The sequence below is a fragment of the Oncorhynchus mykiss genome, chromosome 8, assembly GCF_057628025.1.
Source record: "Oncorhynchus mykiss isolate SJ-2025 chromosome 8, ASM5762802v1, whole genome shotgun sequence".
Lineage (NCBI taxonomy): Eukaryota > Metazoa > Chordata > Actinopteri > Salmoniformes > Salmonidae > Oncorhynchus > Oncorhynchus mykiss.
The window spans coordinates 34908884-34930817 of NC_143029.1; the positions used below are offsets into that span (position 1 = coordinate 34908884).

At 41.2% G+C, this 21934-nt stretch overlaps 16 non-coding genes across 16 annotated transcripts; all 16 read right to left on the reverse strand.

Annotated features, from left to right (window-relative positions):
• Nucleotides 1-1536: 1536 nt before the first annotated feature.
• On the reverse strand, nt 1537-1829 carry LOC149981558 (signal recognition particle RNA). Its single transcript, XR_016482907.1, has one exon.
• Nucleotides 1830-4247: 2418 nt separating this feature from the next.
• LOC149981559 (signal recognition particle RNA) lies at nt 4248-4546 on the reverse strand. Its single transcript, XR_016482887.1, has one exon.
• A 932-nt stretch (nt 4547-5478) lies between these two features.
• On the reverse strand, nt 5479-5777 carry LOC149981560 (signal recognition particle RNA). The gene has a single exon (XR_016482837.1).
• A 935-nt stretch (nt 5778-6712) lies between these two features.
• On the reverse strand, nt 6713-7011 carry LOC149981561 (signal recognition particle RNA). Its single transcript, XR_016482838.1, has one exon.
• A 936-nt stretch (nt 7012-7947) lies between these two features.
• On the reverse strand, nt 7948-8246 carry LOC149981562 (signal recognition particle RNA). The gene has a single exon (XR_016482857.1).
• Nucleotides 8247-9178: 932 nt separating this feature from the next.
• Nucleotides 9179-9477, reverse strand: LOC149981563 (signal recognition particle RNA). The gene has a single exon (XR_016482839.1).
• Nucleotides 9478-10413: 936 nt separating this feature from the next.
• Nucleotides 10414-10712, reverse strand: LOC149981564 (signal recognition particle RNA). The gene has a single exon (XR_016482858.1).
• A 933-nt stretch (nt 10713-11645) lies between these two features.
• LOC149981565 (signal recognition particle RNA) lies at nt 11646-11944 on the reverse strand. Its single transcript, XR_016482859.1, has one exon.
• Nucleotides 11945-12877: 933 nt separating this feature from the next.
• LOC149981566 (signal recognition particle RNA) lies at nt 12878-13176 on the reverse strand. The gene has a single exon (XR_016482884.1).
• A 936-nt stretch (nt 13177-14112) lies between these two features.
• On the reverse strand, nt 14113-14411 carry LOC149981567 (signal recognition particle RNA). Its single transcript, XR_016482889.1, has one exon.
• Nucleotides 14412-15344: 933 nt separating this feature from the next.
• LOC149981568 (signal recognition particle RNA) lies at nt 15345-15643 on the reverse strand. The gene has a single exon (XR_016482860.1).
• A 933-nt stretch (nt 15644-16576) lies between these two features.
• On the reverse strand, nt 16577-16875 carry LOC149981569 (signal recognition particle RNA). Its single transcript, XR_016482820.1, has one exon.
• Nucleotides 16876-17811: 936 nt separating this feature from the next.
• On the reverse strand, nt 17812-18110 carry LOC149981570 (signal recognition particle RNA). The gene has a single exon (XR_016482836.1).
• Nucleotides 18111-19042: 932 nt separating this feature from the next.
• Nucleotides 19043-19341, reverse strand: LOC149981571 (signal recognition particle RNA). The gene has a single exon (XR_016482928.1).
• Nucleotides 19342-20277: 936 nt separating this feature from the next.
• Nucleotides 20278-20576, reverse strand: LOC149981572 (signal recognition particle RNA). The gene has a single exon (XR_016482881.1).
• A 1043-nt stretch (nt 20577-21619) lies between these two features.
• Nucleotides 21620-21911, reverse strand: LOC149981573 (signal recognition particle RNA). The gene has a single exon (XR_016482909.1).
• Nucleotides 21912-21934: the final 23 nt, after the last annotated feature.

Here is a 21934-nt window from a genome sequence, read left to right on the forward strand (position 1 = left end):
TCATTATTGTGGCTCATTTCACACAGGTAAATGAACCTATCCGAACAAAGCTGCAAAAAATGTGTACATGTGTCTTCTTTTTTTAAGCCCATAACCATGTGTGTGAGGTGTATACTTTGTTTTCAAAGTAGATGTGTTTAAGACTACCAAGAAACACTTTGTGTGACCCTGATTTAGCTCACTGCAGTAAAAGGTTGTTAAGGCAAAGTCACTACAAATGAACTATATACTCTTAGCACTAGATGGAGCAAATACATCAAGTCTAGTACATAGCTCACTGAGCTGTTGTGAAATAATGGGCAGTGGTGTAAAGTACTGAAATAAAATATTTTAAAGCACTAATTACATCGTTTTTGGGGGTATCTGTACTTTATTTACTATTTGTATTTTTTACAACTTTTACTTTTACTTCACTTACATTCCTAAAGAAAATAATGAACTTTTTACTCGATACGTTTTCCCTGACACCAAAAAGTTCTCGGTACATTTTGAATGCTTAGCAGGACAGGAAAAAATGGTCCAAATGGGTGTCACTGAGTAGGCTGATACCCCATTTCATCGGTGCACAATCCATAGGTAAGGCTGAGTGCAATATGGATTTCCGATACGCACAATAGGCTGAATAGTGAGGTGATTTCCCACAATCAAAGTCCTGCAATAAGTGCGAAGTCACTAATATTTCTGTAAACCTTTGAAAATGGTGTTCTGTAAGTGTCACTGAGTATACTGATACTCCATTTCATGGGTACACATTCCATTGTTTGGCAGCAGGTAGTCTAGTGGTTAGTGTTGGACTAAGAACTGAATGGTTGCAAGACCAAATCCCCAAACTGACAAAATAAAAAATGTGTCATGCTACCCCTGAATAAGGCCCACCCACTTTCCCTAAGCTGTCATTGAAAACAAGATATTCTTATTAACTGACCTGCCTAGTTAAATAAAGGTCAATTAAAAAATAGTTAAGGCTGTCCAGTGCATACAAGTAGGCCCAATGCAATTATGCAGTCTAAAATATCCACAGTGTGATTTCAATTGTTTTCTGATTATTGTCAAATATATTAATTATTGTATTTGAAATTATGTAACAACATTCCAACCTTGTATTACTTAATCTAGTACAAACATATGACATGATTGCACTTTTTGTATTCGTTTGCATCACCTTCAATAAGGGACCTTTAATTTGAAGGTGAATCTCAAATTCCAATGATTTGGCTAATCATTATTGTGGCTCATTTCACACAGGTAAATGAACCTATCCGAACTGTCTGTCTGTCGATGGTGATGGGAGAGCTGGCCTCAGTTTCATGCTAAGCATCGCGCTAGCACTTACTCCTCCCTCAACGGTCCGTGCTGCATTATGTTACCGGTATTCACACATTTCGTCAGTAGTAGTCAGTATAATTCTCAATTATCTGAAGGTATAAGGGTAATTGTTCTTGGAAAGCTGCAAAAAAGTGTCGACTTTTCATGGTCTGATAAACATTTCGAAGTGACAATTTGTGTAGCAGATAAAAATACGGTTTTTTTTAAATGAAAAGACTAGGTCTCAATGTTTTGCCAAGGCTGCACTGCAGCATCTACTCACAGGTATTATCCCACTACTGGACAGCACGGGGGATTTGACCTGCTTCGTTTCCGACCTGGGCCGGTTCACCCATCCTTAGACAACCTGGTGGTACCGGGCTCCCCCAGGAACACCATATCGATACCGAACTTAGCGTGGAAACCCATTCAACATAGCGTGCTGCAGCTCAGAGCTCCTCAGCTCACTTGATCCACCAACCTCAGCGTGACTTGGATTACAGGCACATGCCACCGCACCCGTCGAGATATTCAGCTGCAGGTAAAGGTGATAGAGGTAGGAGTCTGTGACGTAATTACGAAGGACGGTTGTAGGCTAAAGGCCTTTGCATGGGAAAAACTAAGAAGTGCTGCTTCTATAAAGCTAGTGCATACACTGTCATTGGATGTCCAGTTGGGCCCTTGGTAGGTTTAGGTTGATTTGAAGATATTGGTACATATGCAGAAACACACATGAAATGTGATGTCATGCAAAAGCAGGTAAAAATATATAATCTGCCCAAATATATCATCAAAGGTGTATCATCAAAAGTTCTACACAACAAATAGGCAAAACACCTAATCAATAGATATGCATATCAAATGCCTTTAGTGATGGAGAATGTCATTTGCCTAGTCTGAGAGCTCATGCCAAGAATTATCTTTGGTGTCTGGTAGTGAGGCTTGTTGCCTTGAACTCGTGAGAGCATACTGTTGCTGTGTACGTGTTAGACATTTGTGCAGAGCACTTGTGTGATCGTGCAGGAGCACAAGTTGTAGGAAGTGCCAATGATGTGGCAGCAGCGTCTCTGAAAGCCATCCAAGTCCCTGGGGAGACAATAGACTTGATTCCACTCACTGATATGTTATGTAGACTATGTCACTTGACTTATTTCTGTCCTGTACACTACTTAAAGAAAAGTCAAATGTCCCCAGAATTAGAGGAAGGAAGGAATACCATGTCTGATTAACCAATCAAATTAATATGACCATAGTAGCCTTTCCTGCAGTCAAATGATGCAGTCATGGGTGGAATAGTATTAATATTTGTCATTTCATAATTAATAAACATAACTTAAAAAAGACTGCAGAAAAACTGGTGTTTCTATTTCAAACGGTTGTCATATTTCAATATTCTGTGATGTATATAAAGTGTAATATTGGAATGCCAACTCATAATTGAATACATTTCAACTCTATATCTGACGTGGTACATGTGTCTTCTTTTTTTAAGCCCATAACCATGTGTGTGAGGTGTATACTTTGTTTTCAAAGTAGATGTGTTTAAGACTACCAAGAAACACTTTGTGTGACCCTGATTTAGCTCACTGCAGTAAAAGGTTGTTAAGGCAAAGTCACTACAAATGAACTATATACTCTTAGCACTAGATGGAGCAAATACATCAAGTCTAGTACATAGCTCACTGAGCTGTTGTGAAATAATGGGCAGTGGTGTAAAGTACTGAAATAAAATACTTTAAAGCACTAATTACATCGCTTTTGGGGGTATCTGTACTTTATTTACTATTTGTATTTTTTACAACTTTTACTTTTACTTCACTTACATTCCTAAAGAAAATAATGAACTTTTTACTCGATACGTTTTCCCTGACACCAAAAAGTTCTCGGTACATTTTGAATGCTTAGCAGGACAGGAAAAAATGGTCCAAATGGGTGTCACTGAGTAGGCTGATACCCCATTTCATCGGTGCACAATCCATAGGTAAGGCTGAGTGCAATATGGATTTCCGATACGCACAATAGGCTGAATAGTGAGGTGATTTCCCACAATCAAAGTCCCGCAATAAGTGCGAAGTCACTAATATTTCTGTAAACCTTTGAAAATGGTGTTCTGTAAGTGTCACTGAGTATACTGATACTCCATTTCATGGGTACACATTCCATTGTTTGGCAGCAGGTAGCCTAGTGGTTAGTGTTGGACTAAGAACTGAATGGTTGCAAGACCAAATCCCCAAACTGACAAAATAAAAAATGTGTCATGCTACCCCTGAATAAGGCCCACCCACTTTCCCTAAGCTGTCATTGAAAACAAGATATTCTTATTAACTGACCTGCCTAGTTAAATAAAGGTCAATTAAAAAATAGTTAAGGCTGTCCAGTGCATACAAGTATGCCCAATGCAATTATGCAGTCTAAAATATCCACAGTGTGATTTCAATTGTTTTCTGATTATTGTCAAATATATTAATTATTGTATTTTAAATTATGTAACAACATTCCAACCTTGTATTACTTAATCTAGTACAAACATATGACATGATTGCACTTTTTGTATTCGTTTGCATCACCTTCAATAAGGGACCTTTAATTTGAAGGTGAATCTCAAATTCCAATGATTTGGCTAATCATTATTGTGGCTCATTTCACACAGGTAAATGAACCTATCCGAACTGTCTGTCTGTCGATGGTGATGGGAGAGCTGGCCTCAGTTTCATACTAAGCATCGCGCTAGCACCTACTCCTCCCTCAACGGTCCGTGCTGCATTTTGTTACCGGTATCCACACATCTCGTCAGTAGTAGTCAGTATAATTCTCGATTATCAGAAGGTATAACGGTAATTGTTTTTGGAAAGCTGAAAAAAAGTGTCGACTTTTCATAGTCTGATAAACATTTCGAAGTGACAATTTGTGTAGCAGATAAAAATACGTTTTTTTTTTAAATGAAAAGATTAGGTCTCGATGTTTTGCCAAGACTGCACTGCAGCATCTACTCACAGGTATTATCCCACTACTGGACAGCACGGGGGATTTGACCTGCTTCGTTTCCGAACTGGGCCGGTTCACCCCTCCTTAGACAACCTGGTGGTCCCGGGCTCCCCCAGGAACACCATATCGATACCGAACTTAGCGTGGACACCCGTTCGACATAGCGTGCTGCAGCCCAGAGCTCCTCAGCTCACTTGATCCACCAACCTCAGCCTCCCAGTGACTTGGATTACAGGCACATGCCACCGCACCCGGCGAGATATTCAGCTGCAGGTAAAGGTGATAGAGGTAGGAGTCTGTGACGTAATTACGAAGGACGGTTGTGGGCTAAAGGCCTTTGCATGGGAAAAACTAAGAAGTGCTGCTTCTATAAAGCTAGTGCGTACACTGTCATTGGATGTCCAGTTGGGCCCTTGGTAGGTTAAGGTTGATTTGAAGATATTGGTACATATGCAGAAACACACATGAAATGTGATGTCATGCAAAAACAGGTAAAAATATATAATCTGCCTATATATATCATCAAAGGTGTATCATCAAAAGTTGTACACAACAAATAGGCAAAACACCAAATCAATAGATATGCATATCAAATGCCTTTAGTGATGGAGAATGTCATTTGCCTAGTTTGAGAGCTCTTGCCCAAAGCAATTATGCAGTCTAAAATATCCACAGTGTGATTTCAATTGTTTTCTGATTATTGTCAAATATATTACTTATAGTATTTTAAATTATGTAACAACATTCCAACCTTGTATAACTGAATCTAGTACAAACATATGACATGATTCCACTTTTTGTATTCGTTTGCATCACCTTCAATAAGGGACTTAATTTGAAGGTGAATCTCAAATTCCAATGATTTGGCTAATCATTATTGTGGCTCATTTCACACAGGTAAATGAACCTATCCGAACTGTCTGTCTGTCGATGGTGATGGGAGAGCTGGCCTCAGTTTCATGCTAAGCATCGCGCTAGCACTTACTCCTCCCTCAACGGTCCGTGCTGCATTTTGTTACCGGTATCCACACATCTCGTCAGTAGTAGTCGGTATAATTCTCGATTATCAGAAGGTATAACGGTAATTGTTTTTGGAAAGCTGAAAAAAAGTGTTGACTTTTCATGGTCTGATAAACATTTCGAAGTGACAATTTGTGTAGCAGATAAAAATATGTTTTTTTTTAAATGAAAAGACTAGGTCTCAATGTTTTGCCAAGGCTGCACTGCAGCATCTACTCACAGGTATTATCCCACTACTGGACAGCACGGGGGATTTGACCTGCTTCGTTTCCGACCTGGGCCGGTTCACCCCTCCTTAGACAACCTGGTGGTCCCGGGCTCCCCCAGGAACACCATATCGATACCGAACTTGGCGTGGACACCCATTCGACATAGAGTGCTGCAGCCCAGAGCTCCTCAGCTCACTTGATCCACCAACCTCAGCCTCCCAGTGACTTGGATTACAGGCACATGCCACCGCACCCGGCGAGATATTCAGCAGCAGGTAAAGGTGATAGAGGTAGGAGTCTGTGACGTAATTACGAAGGACGGTTGTAGGCTAAAGGCCTTTGCATGGGAAAAACTAAGAAGAAATGCTGCTTCTATAAAGCTAGTGCGTACACTGTCATTGGATGTCCAGTTGGGCCCTTGGTAGGTTAAGGTTGATTTGAAGATATTGGTACATATGCAGAAACACACATGAAATGTGATGTCATGCAAAAACAGGTAAAAATATATAATCTGCCTAAATATATCATCAAAGGTGTATCATCAAAAGTTGTACACAACAAATAGGCAAAACACCAAATCAATAGATATAAATATCAAATGCCTTTAGTGATGGAGAATGTCATTTGCCTAGTTTGAGAGCTCTTGCCCAAAGCAATTATGCAGTCTAAAATATCCACAGTGTGATTTCAATTGTTTTCTGATTATTGTCAAATATATTACTTATAGTATTTAAAATTATGTAACAACATTCCAACCTTGTATAACTGAATCTAGTACAAACATATGACATGATTCCACTTTTTGTATTCGTTTGCATCACCTTCAATAAGGGACTTAATTTGAAGGTGAATCTCAAATTCCAATGATTTGGCTAATCATTATTGTGGCTCATTTCACACAGGTAAATGAACCTATCCGAACTGTCTGTCTGTCGATGGTGATGGGAGAGCTGGCCTCAGTTTCATGCTAAGCATCGCGCTAGCACTTACTCCTCCCTCAACGGTCCGTGCTGCATTTTGTTACCGGTATCCACACATCTCGTCAGTAGTAGTCAGTATAATTCTCGATTATCAGAAGGTATAACGGTAATTGTTTTTGGAAAGCTGAAAAAAAGTGTTGACTTTTCATGGTCTGATAAACATTTCGAAGTGACAATTTGTGTAGCAGATAAAAATATGTTTTTTTTTAAATGAAAAGACTAGGTCTCAATGTTTTGCCAAGGCTGCACTGCAGCATCTACTCACAGGTATTATCCCACTACTGGACAGCACGGGGGATTTGACCTGCTTCGTTTCCGACCTGGGCCGGTTCACCCCTCCTTAGACAACCTGGTGGTCCCGGGCTCCCCCAGGAACACCATATCGATACCGAACTTGGCGTGGACACCCATTCGACATAGAGTGCTGCAGCCCAGAGCTCCTCAGCTCACTTGATCCACCAACCTCAGCCTCCCAGTGACTTGGATTACAGGCACATGCCACCGCACCCGGCGAGATATTCAGCAGCAGGTAAAGGTGATAGAGGTAGGAGTCTGTGACGTAATTACGAAGGACGGTTGTAGGCTAAAGGCCTTTGCATGGGAAAAACTAAGAAGAAATGCTGCTTCTATAAAGCTAGTGCGTACACTGTCATTGGATGTCCAGTTGGGCCCTTGGTAGGTTAAGGTTGATTTGAAGATATTGGTACATATGCAGAAACACACATGAAATGTGATGTCATGCAAAAACAGGTAAAAATATATAATCTGCCTAAATATATCATCAAAGGTGTATCATCAAAAGTTGTACACAACAAATAGGCAAAACACCAAATCAATAGATATGCATATCAAATGCCTTTAGTGATGGAGAATGTCATTTGCCTAGTTTGAGAGCTCTTGCCCAAAGCAATTATGCAGTCTAAAATATCCACAGTGTGATTTCAATTGTTTTCTGATTATTGTCAAATATATTACTTATAGTATTTAAAATTATGTAACAACATTCCAACCTTGTATAACTGAATCTAGTACAAACATATGACATGATTCCACTTTTTGTATTCGTTTGCATCACCTTCAATAAGGGACTTAATTTGAAGGTGAATCTCAAATTCCAATGATTTGGCTAATCATTATTGTGGCTCATTTCACACAGGTAAATGAACCTATCCGAACTGTCTGTCTGTCGATGGTGATGGGAGAGCTGGCCTCAGTTTCATGCTAAGCATCGCGCTAGCACTTACTCCTCCCTCAACGGTCCGTGCTGCATTTTGTTACCGGTATCCACACATCTCGTCAGTAGTAGTCAGTATAATTCTCGATTATCAGAAGGTATAACGGTAATTGTTTTTGGAAAGCTGAAAAAAAGTGTTGACTTTTCATGGTCTGATAAACATTTCGAAGTGACAATTTGTGTAGCAGATAAAAATATGGTTTTTTTTTAAATGAAAAGACTAGGTCTCAATGTTTTGCCAAGGCTGCACTGCAGCATCTACTCACAGGTATTATCCCACTACTGGACAGCACGGGGGATTTGACCTGCTTCGTTTCCGACCTGGGCCGGTTCACCCCTCCTTAGACAACCTGGTGGTCCCGGGCTCCCCCAGGAACACCATATCTATACCGAACTTGGCGTGGACACCCGTTCGACATAGCGTGCTGCAGCCCAGAGCTCCTCAGCTCACTTGATCCACCAACCTCAGCCTCCCAGTGACTTGGATTACAGGCACATGCCAACGCACCCGGCGAGATATTCAGCAGCAGGTAAAGGTGATAGAGGTAGGAGTCTGTGACGTAATTACGAAGGACGGTTGTAGGCTAAAGGCCTTTGCATGGGAAAAACTAAGAAGTGCTGCTTCTATAAAGCTAGTGCGTACACTGTCATTGGATGTCCAGTTGGGCCCTTGGCAAGTTTAGGTTGATTTGAAGATATTGGTACATATGCAGAAACACACATGAAATGTGATGTCATGCAAAAACAGGTAAAAATATATAATCTGCCTATATATATCATCAAAGGTGTATCATCAAAAGTTGTACACAACAAATAGGCAAAACACCAAATCAATAGATATGCATATCAAATGCCTTTAGTGATGGAGAATGTCATTTGCCTAGTTTGAGAGCTCTTGCCCAAAGCAATTATGCAGTCTAAAATATCCACAGTGTGATTTCAATTGTTTTCTGATTATTGTCAAATATATTACTTATAGTATTTAAAATTATGTAACAACATTCCAACCTTGTATAACTGAATCTAGTACAAACATATGACATGATTCCACTTTTTGTATTCGTTTGCATCACCTTCAATAAGGGACTTAATTTGAAGGTGAATCTCAAATTCCAATGATTTGGCTAATCATTATTGTGGCTCATTTCACACAGGTAAATGAACCTATCCGAACTGTCTGTCTGTCGATGGTGATGGGAGAGCTGGCCTCAGTTTCATGCTAAGCATCGCGCTAGCACTTACTCCTCCCTCAACGGTCCGTGCTGCATTTTGTTACCGGTATCCACACATCTCGTCAGTAGTAGTCAGTATAATTCTCGATTATCAGAAGGTATAACGGTAATTGTTTTTGGAAAGCTGAAAAAAAGTGTTGACTTTTCATGGTCTGATAAACATTTCGAAGTGACAATTTGTGTAGCAGATAAAAATATGTTTTTTTTTAAATGAAAAGACTAGGTCTCAATGTTTTGCCAAGGCTGCACTGCAGCATCTACTCACAGGTATTATCCCACTACTGGACAGCACGGGGGATTTGACCTGCTTCGTTTCCGACCTGGGCCGGTTCACCCCTCCTTAGACAACCTGGTGGTCCCGGGCTCCCCCAGGAACACCATATCGATACCGAACTTGGCGTGGACACCCATTCGACATAGAGTGCTGCAGCCCAGAGCTCCTCAGCTCACTTGATCCACCAACCTCAGCCTCCCAGTGACTTGGATTACAGGCACATGCCACCGCACCCGGCGAGATATTCAGCAGCAGGTAAAGGTGATAGAGGTAGGAGTCTGTGACGTAATTACGAAGGACGGTTGTAGGCTAAAGGCCTTTGCATGGGAAAAACTAAGAAGAAATGCTGCTTCTATAAAGCTAGTGCGTACACTGTCATTGGATGTCCAGTTGGGCCCTTGGTAGGTTAAGGTTGATTTGAAGATATTGGTACATATGCAGAAACACACATGAAATGTGATGTCATGCAAAAACAGGTAAAAATATATAATCTGCCTAAATATATCATCAAAGGTGTATCATCAAAAGTTGTACACAACAAATAGGCAAAACACCAAATCAATAGATATGCATATCAAATGCCTTTAGTGATGGAGAATGTCATTTGCCTAGTTTGAGAGCTCTTGCCCAAAGCAATTATGCAGTCTAAAATATCCACAGTGTGATTTCAATTGTTTTCTGATTATTGTCAAATATATTACTTATAGTATTTAAAATTATGTAACAACATTCCAACCTTGTATAACTGAATCTAGTACAAACATATGACATGATTCCACTTTTTGTATTCGTTTGCATCACCTTCAATAAGGGACTTAATTTGAAGGTGAATCTCAAATTCCAATGATTTGGCTAATCATTATTGTGGCTCATTTCACACAGGTAAATGAACCTATCCGAACTGTCTGTCTGTCGATGGTGATGGGAGAGCTGGCCTCAGTTTCATGCTAAGCATCGCGCTAGCACTTACTCCTCCCTCAACGGTCCGTGCTGCATTTTGTTACCGGTATCCACACATCTCGTCAGTAGTAGTCAGTATAATTCTCGATTATCAGAAGGTATAACGGTAATTGTTTTTGGAAAGCTGAAAAAAAGTGTTGACTTTTCATGGTCTGATAAACATTTCGAAGTGACAATTTGTGTAGCAGATAAAAATATGGTTTTTTTTTAAATGAAAAGACTAGGTCTCAATGTTTTGCCAAGGCTGCACTGCAGCATCTACTCACAGGTATTATCCCACTACTGGACAGCACGGGGGATTTGACCTGCTTCGTTTCCGACCTGGGCCGGTTCACCCCTCCTTAGACAACCTGGTGGTCCCGGGCTCCCCCAGGAACACCATATCTATACCGAACTTGGCGTGGACACCCGTTCGACATAGCGTGCTGCAGCCCAGAGCTCCTCAGCTCACTTGATCCACCAACCTCAGCCTCCCAGTGACTTGGATTACAGGCACATGCCAACGCACCCGGCGAGATATTCAGCAGCAGGTAAAGGTGATAGAGGTAGGAGTCTGTGACGTAATTACGAAGGACGGTTGTAGGCTAAAGGCCTTTGCATGGGAAAAACTAAGAAGTGCTGCTTCTATAAAGCTAGTGCGTACACTGTCATTGGATGTCCAGTTGGGCCCTTGGCAAGTTTAGGTTGATTTGAAGATATTGGTACATATGCAGAAACACACATGAAATGTGATGTCATGCAAAAACAGGTAAAAATATATAATCTGCCTATATATATCATCAAAGGTGTATCATCAAAAGTTGTACACAACAAATAGGCAAAACACCAAATCAATAGATATGCATATCAAATGCCTTTAGTGATGGAGAATGTCATTTGCCTAGTTTGAGAGCTCTTGCCCAAAGCAATTATGCAGTCTAAAATATCCACAGTGTGATTTCAATTGTTTTCTGATTATTGTCAAATATATTACTTATAGTATTTAAAATTATGTAACAACATTCCAACCTTGTATAACTGAATCTAGTACAAACATATGACATGATTCCACTTTTTGTATTCGTTTGCATCACCTTCAATAAGGGACTTAATTTGAAGGTGAATCTCAAATTCCAATGATTTGGCTAATCATTATTGTGGCTCATTTCACACAGGTAAATGAACCTATCCGAACTGTCTGTCTGTCGATGGTGATGGGAGAGCTGGCCTCAGTTTCATGCTAAGCATCGCGCTAGCACTTACTCCTCCCTCAACGGTCCGTGCTGCATTTTGTTACCGGTATCCACACATCTCGTCAGTAGTAGTCAGTATAATTCTCGATTATCAGAAGGTATAACGGTAATTGTTTTTGGAAAGCTGAAAAAAAGTGTTGACTTTTCATGGTCTGATAAACATTTCGAAGTGACAATTTGTGTAGCAGATAAAAATATGGTTTTTTTTTAAATGAAAAGACTAGGTCTCAATGTTTTGCCAAGGCTGCACTGCAGCATCTACTCACAGGTATTATCCCACTACTGGACAGCACGGGGGATTTGACCTGCTTCGTTTCCGACCTGGGCCGGTTCACCCCTCCTTAGACAACCTGGTGGTCCCGGGCTCCCCCAGGAACACCATATCTATACCGAACTTGGCGTGGACACCCGTTCGACATAGCGTGCTGCAGCCCAGAGCTCCTCAGCTCACTTGATCCACCAACCTCAGCCTCCCAGTGACTTGGATTACAGGCACATGCCAACGCACCCGGCGAGATATTCAGCAGCAGGTAAAGGTGATAGAGGTAGGAGTCTGTGACGTAATTACGAAGGACGGTTGTAGGCTAAAGGCCTTTGCATGGGAAAAACTAAGAAGTGCTGCTTCTATAAAGCTAGTGCGTACACTGTCATTGGATGTCCAGTTGGGCCCTTGGCAAGTTTAGGTTGATTTGAAGATATTGGTACATATGCAGAAACACACATGAAATGTGATGTCATGCAAAAACAGGTAAAAATATATAATCTGCCTATATATATCATCAAAGGTGTATCATCAAAAGTTGTACACAACAAATAGGCAAAACACCAAATCAATAGATATGCATATCAAATGCCTTTAGTGATGGAGAATGTCATTTGCCTAGTTTGAGAGCTCTTGCCCAAAGCAATTATGCAGTCTAAAATATCCACAGTGTGATTTCAATTGTTTTCTGATTATTGTCAAATATATTACTTATAGTATTTAAAATTATGTAACAACATTCCAACCTTGTATAACTGAATCTAGTACAAACATATGACATGATTCCACTTTTTGTATTCGTTTGCATCACCTTCAATAAGGGACTTAATTTGAAGGTGAATCTCAAATTCCAATGATTTGGCTAATCATTATTGTGGCTCATTTCACACAGGTAAATGAACCTATCCGAACTGTCTGTCTGTCGATGGTGATGGGAGAGCTGGCCTCAGTTTCATGCTAAGCATCACGCTAGCACTTACTCCTCCCTCAACGGTCCGTGCTGCATTTTGTTACCGGTATCCACACATCTCGTCAGTAGTAGTCAGTATAATTCTCGATTATCAGAAGGTATAACGGTAATTGTTTTTGGAAAGCTGAAAAAAAGTGTCGACTTTTCATGGTCTGATAAACATTTCGAAGTGACAATTTGTGTAGCAGATAAAAACATGGGGTTTTTTTTAATGAAAAGACTAGGTCTCAATGTTTTGCCAAGGCTGCACTGCAGCATCTACTCACAGGTATTATCCCACTACTGGACAGCACGGGGGATTTGACCTGCTTCATTTCCGACCTGGGCAGGTTCACCCCTCCTTAGACAACCTGGTGGTCCCGGGCTCCCCCAGGAACACCATATCGATACCGAACTTGGCGTGGACACCCGTTCGACATAGCGTGCTGCAGCCCAGAGCTCCTCAGCTCACTTGATCCACCAACCTCAGCCTCCCAGTGACTTGGATTACAGGCACATGCCAACGCACCCGGCGAGATATTCAGCAGCAGGTAAAGGTGATAGAGGTAGGAGTCTGTGACGTAATTACGAAGGACGGTTGTAGGCTAAAGGCCTTTGCATGGGAAAAACTAAGAAGAAATGCTGCTTCTATAAAGCTAGTGCGTACACTGTCATTGGATGTCCAGTTGGGCCCTTGGTAGGTTAAGGTTGATTTGAAGATATTGGTACATATGCAGAAACACACATGAAATGTGATGTCATGCAAAAACAGGTAAAAATATATAATCTGCCTAAATATATCATCAAAGGTGTATCATCAAAAGTTGTACACAACAAATAGGCAAAACACCAAATCAATAGATATAAATATCAAATGCCTTTAGTGATGGAGAATGTCATTTGCCTAGTTTGAGAGCTCTTGCCCAAAGCAATTATGCAGTCTAAAATATCCACAGTGTGATTTCAATTGTTTTCTGATTATTGTCAAATATATTACTTATAGTATTTAAAATTATGTAACAACATTCCAACCTTGTATAACTGAATCTAGTACAAACATATGACATGATTCCACTTTTTGTATTCGTTTGCATCACCTTCAATAAGGGACTTAATTTGAAGGTGAATCTCAAATTCCAATGATTTGGCTAATCATTATTGTGGCTCATTTCACACAGGTAAATGAACCTATCCGAACTGTCTGTCTGTCGATGGTGATGGGAGAGCTGGCCTCAGTTTCATGCTAAGCATCGCGCTAGCACTTACTCCTCCCTCAACGGTCCGTGCTGCATTTTGTTACCGGTATCCACACATCTCGTCAGTAGTAGTCAGTATAATTCTCGATTATCAGAAGGTATAACGGTAATTGTTTTTGGAAAGCTGAAAAAAAGTGTTGACTTTTCATGGTCTGATAAACATTTCGAAGTGACAATTTGTGTAGCAGATAAAAATATGGTTTTTTTTTAAATGAAAAGACTAGGTCTCAATGTTTTGCCAAGGCTGCACTGCAGCATCTACTCACAGGTATTATCCCACTACTGGACAGCACGGGGGATTTGACCTGCTTCGTTTCCGACCTGGGCCGGTTCATCCCTCCTTAGACAACCTGGTGGTCCCGGGCTCCCCCAGGAACACCATATCTATACCGAACTTGGCGTGGACACCCGTTCGACATAGCGTGCTGCAGCCCAGAGCTCCTCAGCTCACTTGATCCACCAACCTCAGCCTCCCAGTGACTTGGATTACAGGCACATGCCAACGCACCCGGCGAGATATTCAGCAGCAGGTAAAGGTGATAGAGGTAGGAGTCTGTGACGTAATTACGAAGGACGGTTGTAGGCTAAAGGCCTTTGCATGGGAAAAACTAAGAAGTGCTGCTTCTATAAAGCTAGTGCGTACACTGTCATTGGATGTCCAGTTGGGCCCTTGGCAAGTTTAGGTTGATTTGAAGATATTGGTACATATGCAGAAACACACATGAAATGTGATGTCATGCAAAAACAGGTAAAAATATATAATCTGCCTATATATATCATCAAAGGTGTATCATCAAAAGTTGTACACAACAAATAGGCAAAACACCAAATCAATAGATATGCATATCAAATGCCTTTAGTGATGGAGAATGTCATTTGCCTAGTTTGAGAGCTCTTGCCCAAAGCAATTATGCAGTCTAAAATATCCACAGTGTGATTTCAATTGTTTTCTGATTATTGTCAAATATATTACTTATAGTATTTAAAATTATGTAACAACATTCCAACCTTGTATAACTGAATCTAGTACAAACATATGACATGATTCCACTTTTTGTATTCGTTTGCATCACCTTCAATAAGGGACTTCATTTGAAGGTGAATCTCAAATTCCAATGATTTGGCTAATCATTATTGTGGCTCATTTCACACAGGTAAATGAACCTATCCGAACTGTCTGTCTGTCGATGGTGATGGGAGAGCTGGCCTCAGTTTCATGCTAAGCATCGCGCTAGCACTTACTCCTCCCTCAACGGTCCGTGCTGCATTTTGTTACCGGTATCCACACATCTCGTCAGTAGTAGTCAGTATAATTCTCGATTATCAGAAGGTATAACGGTAATTGTTTTTGGAAAGCTGAAAAAAAGTGTTGACTTTTCATGGTCTGATAAACATTTCGAAGTGACAATTTGTGTAGCAGATAAAAATATGTTTTTTTTTTAAATGAAAAGACTAGGTCTCAATGTTTTGCCAAGGCTGCACTGCAGCATCTACTCACAGGTATTATCCCACTACTGGACAGCACGGGGGATTTGACCTGCTTCGTTTCCGACCTGGGCCGGTTCACCCCTCCTTAGACAACCTGGTGGTCCCGGGCTCCCCCAGGAACACCATATCTATACCGAACTTGGCGTGGACACCCGTTCGACATAGCGTGCTGCAGCCCAGAGCTCCTCAGCTCACTTGATCCACCAACCTCAGCCTCCCAGTGACTTGGATTACAGGCACATGCCAACGCACCCGGCGAGATATTCAGCAGCAGGTAAAGGTGATAGAGGTAGGAGTCTGTGACGTAATTACGAAGGACGGTTGTAGGCTAAAGGCCTTTGCATGGGAAAAACTAAGAAGTGCTGCTTCTATAAAGCTAGTGCGTACACTGTCATTGGATGTCCAGTTGGGCCCTTGGCAAGTTTAGGTTGATTTGAAGATATTGGTACATATGCAGAAACACACATGAAATGTGATGTCATGCAAAAACAGGTAAAAATATATAATCTGCCTATATATATCATCAAAGGTGTATCATCAAAAGTTGTACACAACAAATAGGCAAAACACCAAATCAATAGATATGCATATCAAATGCCTTTAGTGATGGAGAATGTCATTTGCCTAGTTTGAGAGCTCTTGCCCAAAGCAATTATGCAGTCTTAAATATCCACAGTGTGATTTCAATTGTTTTCTGATTATTGTCAAATATATTACTTATAGTATTTTAAATTATGTAACAACATTCCAACCTTGTATAACTCAATCTAGTACAAACATATGACATGATTCCACTTTTTGTATTCGTTTGCATCACCTTCAATAAGGGACTTAATTTGAAGGTGAATCTCAAATTCCAATGATTTGGCTAATCATTATTGTGGCTCATTTCACACAGGTAAATGAACCTATCCGAACTGTCTGTCTGTCGATGGTGATGGGAGAGCTGGCCTCAGTTTCATGCTAAGCATCACGCTAGCACTTACTCCTCCCTCAACGGTCCGTGCTGCATTTTGTTACCGGTATCCACACATCTCGTCAGTAGTAGTCAGTATAATTCTCGATTATCAGAAGGTATAACGGTAATTGTTTTTGGAAAGCTGAAAAAAAGTGTCGACTTTTCATGGTCTGATAAACATTTCGAAGTGACAATTTGTGTAGCAGATAAAAACATGGGGTTTTTTTTAATGAAAAGACTAGGTCTCAATGTTTTGCCAAGGCTGCACTGCAGCATCTACTCACAGGTATTATCCCACTACTGGACAGCACGGGGGATTTGACCTGCTTCATTTCCGACCTGGGCCGGTTCACCCCTCCTTAGACAACCTGGTGGTCCCGGGCTCCCCCAGGAACACCATATCGATACCGAACTTGGCGTGGACACCCGTTCGACATAGCGTGCTGCAGCCCAGAGCTCCTCAGCTCACTTGATCCACCAACCTCAGCCTCCCAGTGACTTGGATTACAGGCACATGCCAACGCACCCGGCGAGATATTCAGCAGCAGGTAAAGGTGATAGAGGTAGGAGTCTGTGACGTAATTACGAAGGACGGTTGTAGGCTAAAGGCCTTTGCATGGGAAAAACTAAGAAGAAATGCTGCTTCTATAAAGCTAGTGCGTACACTGTCATTGGATGTCCAGTTGGGCCCTTGGTAGGTTAAGGTTGATTTGAAGATATTGGTACATATGCAGAAACACACATGAAATGTGATGTCATGCAAAAACAGGTAAAAATATATAATCTGCCTAAATATATCATCAAAGGTGTATCATCAAAAGTTGTACACAACAAATAGGCAAAACACCAAATCAATAGATATAAATATCAAATGCCTTTAGTGATGGAGAATGTCATTTGCCTAGTTTGAGAGCTCTTGCCCAAAGCAATTATGCAGTCTAAAATATCCACAGTGTGATTTCAATTGTTTTCTGATTATTGTCAAATATATTACTTATAGTATTTAAAATTATGTAACAACATTCCAACCTTGTATAACTGAATCTAGTACAAACATATGACATGATTCCACTTTTTGTATTCGTTTGCATCACCTTCAATAAGGGACTTAATTTGAAGGTGAATCTCAAATTCCAATGATTTGGCTAATCATTATTGTGGCTCATTTCACACAGGTAAATGAACCTATCCGAACTGTCTGTCTGTCGATGGTGATGGGAGAGCTGGCCTCAGTTTCATGCTAAGCATCGCGCTAGCACTTACTCCTCCCTCAACGGTCCGTGCTGCATTTTGTTACCGGTATCCACACATCTCGTCAGTAGTAGTCAGTATAATTCTCGATTATCAGAAGGTATAACGGTAATTGTTTTTGGAAAGCTGAAAAAAAGTGTTGACTTTTCATGGTCTGATAAACATTTCGAAGTGACAATTTGTGTAGCAGATAAAAATATGGTTTTTTTTTAAATGAAAAGACTAGGTCTCAATGTTTTGCTAAGGCTGCACTGCAGCATCTACTCACAGGTATTATCCCACTACTGGACAGCACGGGGGATTTGACCTGCTTCGTTTCCGACCTGGGCCGGTTCACCCCTCCTTAGACAACCTGGTGGTCCCGGGCTCCCCCAGGAACACCATATCTATACCGAACTTGGCGTGGACACCCGTTCGACATAGCGTGCTGCAGCCCAGAGCTCCTCAGCTCACTTGATCCACCAACCTCAGCCTCCCAGTGACTTGGATTACAGGCACATGCCAACGCACCCGGCGAGATATTCAGCAGCAGGTAAAGGTGATAGAGGTAGGAGTCTGTGACGTAATTACGAAGGACGGTTGTAGGCTAAAGGCCTTTGCATGGGAAAAACTAAGAAGTGCTGCTTCTATAAAGCTAGTGCGTACACTGTCATTGGATGTCCAGTTGGGCCCTTGGCAAGTTTAGGTTGATTTGAAGATATTGGTACATATGCAGAAACACACATGAAATGTGATGTCATGCAAAAACAGGTAAAAATATATAATCTGCCAATATATATCATCAAAGGTGTATCATCAAAAGTTGTACACAACAAATAGGCAAAACACCAAATCAATAGATATGCATATCAAATGCCTTTAGTGATGGAGAATGTAATTTGCCTAGTTTGAGAGCTCTTGCCCAAAGCAATTATGCAGTCTTAAATATCCACAGTGTGATTTCAATTGTTTTCTGATTATTGTCAAATATATTACTTATAGTATTTTAAATTATGTAACAACATTCCAACCTTGTATAACTGAATCTAGTACAAACATATGACATGATTCCACTTTTTGTATTCGTTTGCATCACCTTCAATAAGGGACTTAATTTGAAGGTGAATCTCAAATTCCAATGATTTGGCTAATCATTATTGTGGCTCATTTCACACAGGTAAATGAACCTATCCGAACTGTCTGTCTGTCGATGGTGATGGGAGAGCTGGCCTCAGTTTCATGCTAAGCATCGCGCTAGCACTTACTCCTCCCTCAACGGTCCGTGCTGCATTTTGTTACCGGTATCCACACATCTCGTCAGTAGTAGTCAGTATAATTCTCGATTATCAGAAGGTATAACGGTAATTGTTTTTGGAAAGCTGAAAAAAAGTGTCGACTTTTCATGGTCTGATAAACATTTCGAAGTGACAATTTGTGTAGCAGATAAAAACATGGGTTTTTTTTAATGAAAAGACTAGGTCTCAATGTTTTGCCAAGGCTGCACTGCAGCATCTACTCACAGGTATTATCCCACTACTGGACAGCACGGGGGATTTGACCTGCTTCGTTTCCGACCTGGGCCGGTTCACCCCTCCTTAGACAACCTGGTGGTCCCGGGCTCCCCCAGGAACACCATATCGATACCGAACTTGGCGTGGACACCCGTTCGACATAGCGTGCTGCAGCCCAGAGCTCCTCAGCTCACTTGATCCACCAACCTCAGCCTCCCAGTGACTTGGATTACAGGCACATGCCAACGCACCCGGCGAGATATTCAGCAGCAGGTAAAGGTGATAGAGGTAGGAGTCTGTGACGTAATTACGAAGGACGGTTGTAGGCTAAAGGCCTTTGCATGGGAAAAACTAAGAAGAAATGCTGCTTCTATAAAGCTAGTGCGTACACTGTCATTGGATGTCCAGTTGGGCCCTTGGTAGGTTAAGGTTGATTTGAAGATATTGGTACATATGCAGAAACACACATGAAATGTGATGTCATGCAAAAACAGGTAAAAATATATAATCTGCCTAAATATATCATCAAAGGTGTATCATCAAAAGTTGTACACAACAAATAGGCAAAACACCAAATCAATAGATATGCATATCAAATGCCTTTAGTGATGGAGAATGTCATTTGCCTAGTTTGAGAGCTCTTGCCCAAAGCAATTATGCAGTCTAAAATATCCACAGTGTGATTTCAATTGTTTTCTGATTATTGTCAAATATATTACTTATAGTATTTAAAATTATGTAACAACATTCCAACCTTGTATAACTGAATCTAGTACAAACATATGACATGATTCCACTTTTTGTATTCGTTTGCATCACCTTCAATAAGGGACTTCATTTGAAGGTGAATCTCAAATTCCAATGATTTGGCTAATCATTATTGTGGCTCATTTCACACAGGTAAATGAACCTATCCGAACTGTCTGTCTGTCGATGGTGATGGGAGAGCTGGCCTCAGTTTCATGCTAAGCATCGCGCTAGCACTTACTCCTCCCTCAACGGTCCGTGCTGCATTTTGTTACCGGTATCCACACATCTCGTCAGTAGTAGTCAGTATAATTCTCGATTATCAGAAGGTATAACGGTAATTGTTTTTGGAAAGCTGAAAAAAAGTGTTGACTTTTCATGGTCTGATAAACATTTCGAAGTGACAATTTGTGTAGCAGATAAAAATATGTTTTTTTTTTAAATGAAAAGACTAGGTCTCAATGTTTTGCCAAGGCTGCACTGCAGCATCTACTCACAGGTATTATCCCACTACTGGACAGCACGGGGGATTTGACCTGCTTCGTTTCCGACCTGGGCCGGTTCACCCCTCCTTAGACAACCTGGTGGTCCCGGGCTCCCCCAGGAACACCATATCTATACCGAACTTGGCGTGGACACCCGTTCGACATAGCGTGCTGCAGCCCAGAGCTCCTCAGCTCACTTGATCCACCAACCTCAGCCTCCCAGTGACTTGGATTACAGGCACATGCCACCGCACCCGGCGAGATATTCAGCTGCAGGTAAAGGTGATAGAGGTAGGAGTCTGTGACGTAATTACGAAGGACGGTTGTGGGCTAAAGGCCTTTGCATGGGAAAAACTAAGAAGTGCTGCTTCTATAAAGCTAGTGCGTACACTGTCATTGGATGTCCAGTTGGGCCCTTGGTAGGTTAAGGTTGATTTGAAGATATTGGTACATATGCAGAAACACACATGAAATGTGATGTCATGCAAAAACAGGTAAAAATATATAATCTGCCTATATATATCATCAAAGGTGTATCATCAAAAGTTGTACACAACAAATAGGCAAAACACCAAATCAATAGATATGCATATCAAATGCCTTTAGTGATGGAGAATGTCATTTGCCTAGTTTGAGAGCTCTTGCCCAAAGCAATTATGCAGTCTAAAATATCCACAGTGTGATTTCAATTGTTTTCTGATTATTGTCAAATATATTACTTATAGTATTTAAAATTATGTAACAACATTCCAACCTTGTATAACTGAATCTAGTACAAACATATGACATGATTCCACTTTTTGTATTCGTTTGCATCACCTTCAATAAGGGACTTAATTTGAAGGTGAATCTCAAATTCCAATGATTTGGCTAATCATTATTGTGGCTCATTTCACACAGGTAAATGAACCTATCCGAACTGTCTGTCTGTCGATGGTGATGGGAGAGCTGGCCTCAGTTTCATGCTAAGCATCGCGCTAGCACTTACTCCTCCCTCAACGGTCCGTGCTGCATTTTGTTACCGGTATCCACACATCTCGTCAGTAGTAGTCAGTATAATTCTCGATTATCAGAAGGTATAACGGTAATTGTTTTTGGAAAGCTGCAAAAAAGTGTCGACTTTTCATGGTCTGATAAACATTTCGAAGTGACAATTTGTGTAGCAGATAAAAATACGTTTTTTTTTTTTAAATGAAAAGACTAGGTCTCGATGTTTTGCCAAGGCTGCACTGCAGCATCTACTCACAGGTATTATCCCACTACTGGACAGCACGGGGGATTTGACCTGCTTTGTTTCCGACCTGGGCCGGTTCACCCCTCCTTAGACAACCTGGTGGATCTACTCACAGGTATTATCCCACTACTGGACAGCACGGGGGATTTGACCTGCTTCGTTTCCGACCTGGGCCGGTTCACCCCTCCTTAGACAACCTGGTGGTCCCGGGCTCCCCCAGGAACACCATATCAATACCAAACTTAGCGTGGACACCCGTTCAACATAGAGTGCTGCAGCCCAGAGCTCCTCAGCTCACTTGATCCACCAACCTCAGCCTCCCAGTGACTTGGATTACAGGCACATGCCACCGCACCCGGCGAGATATTCAGCTGCAGGTAAAG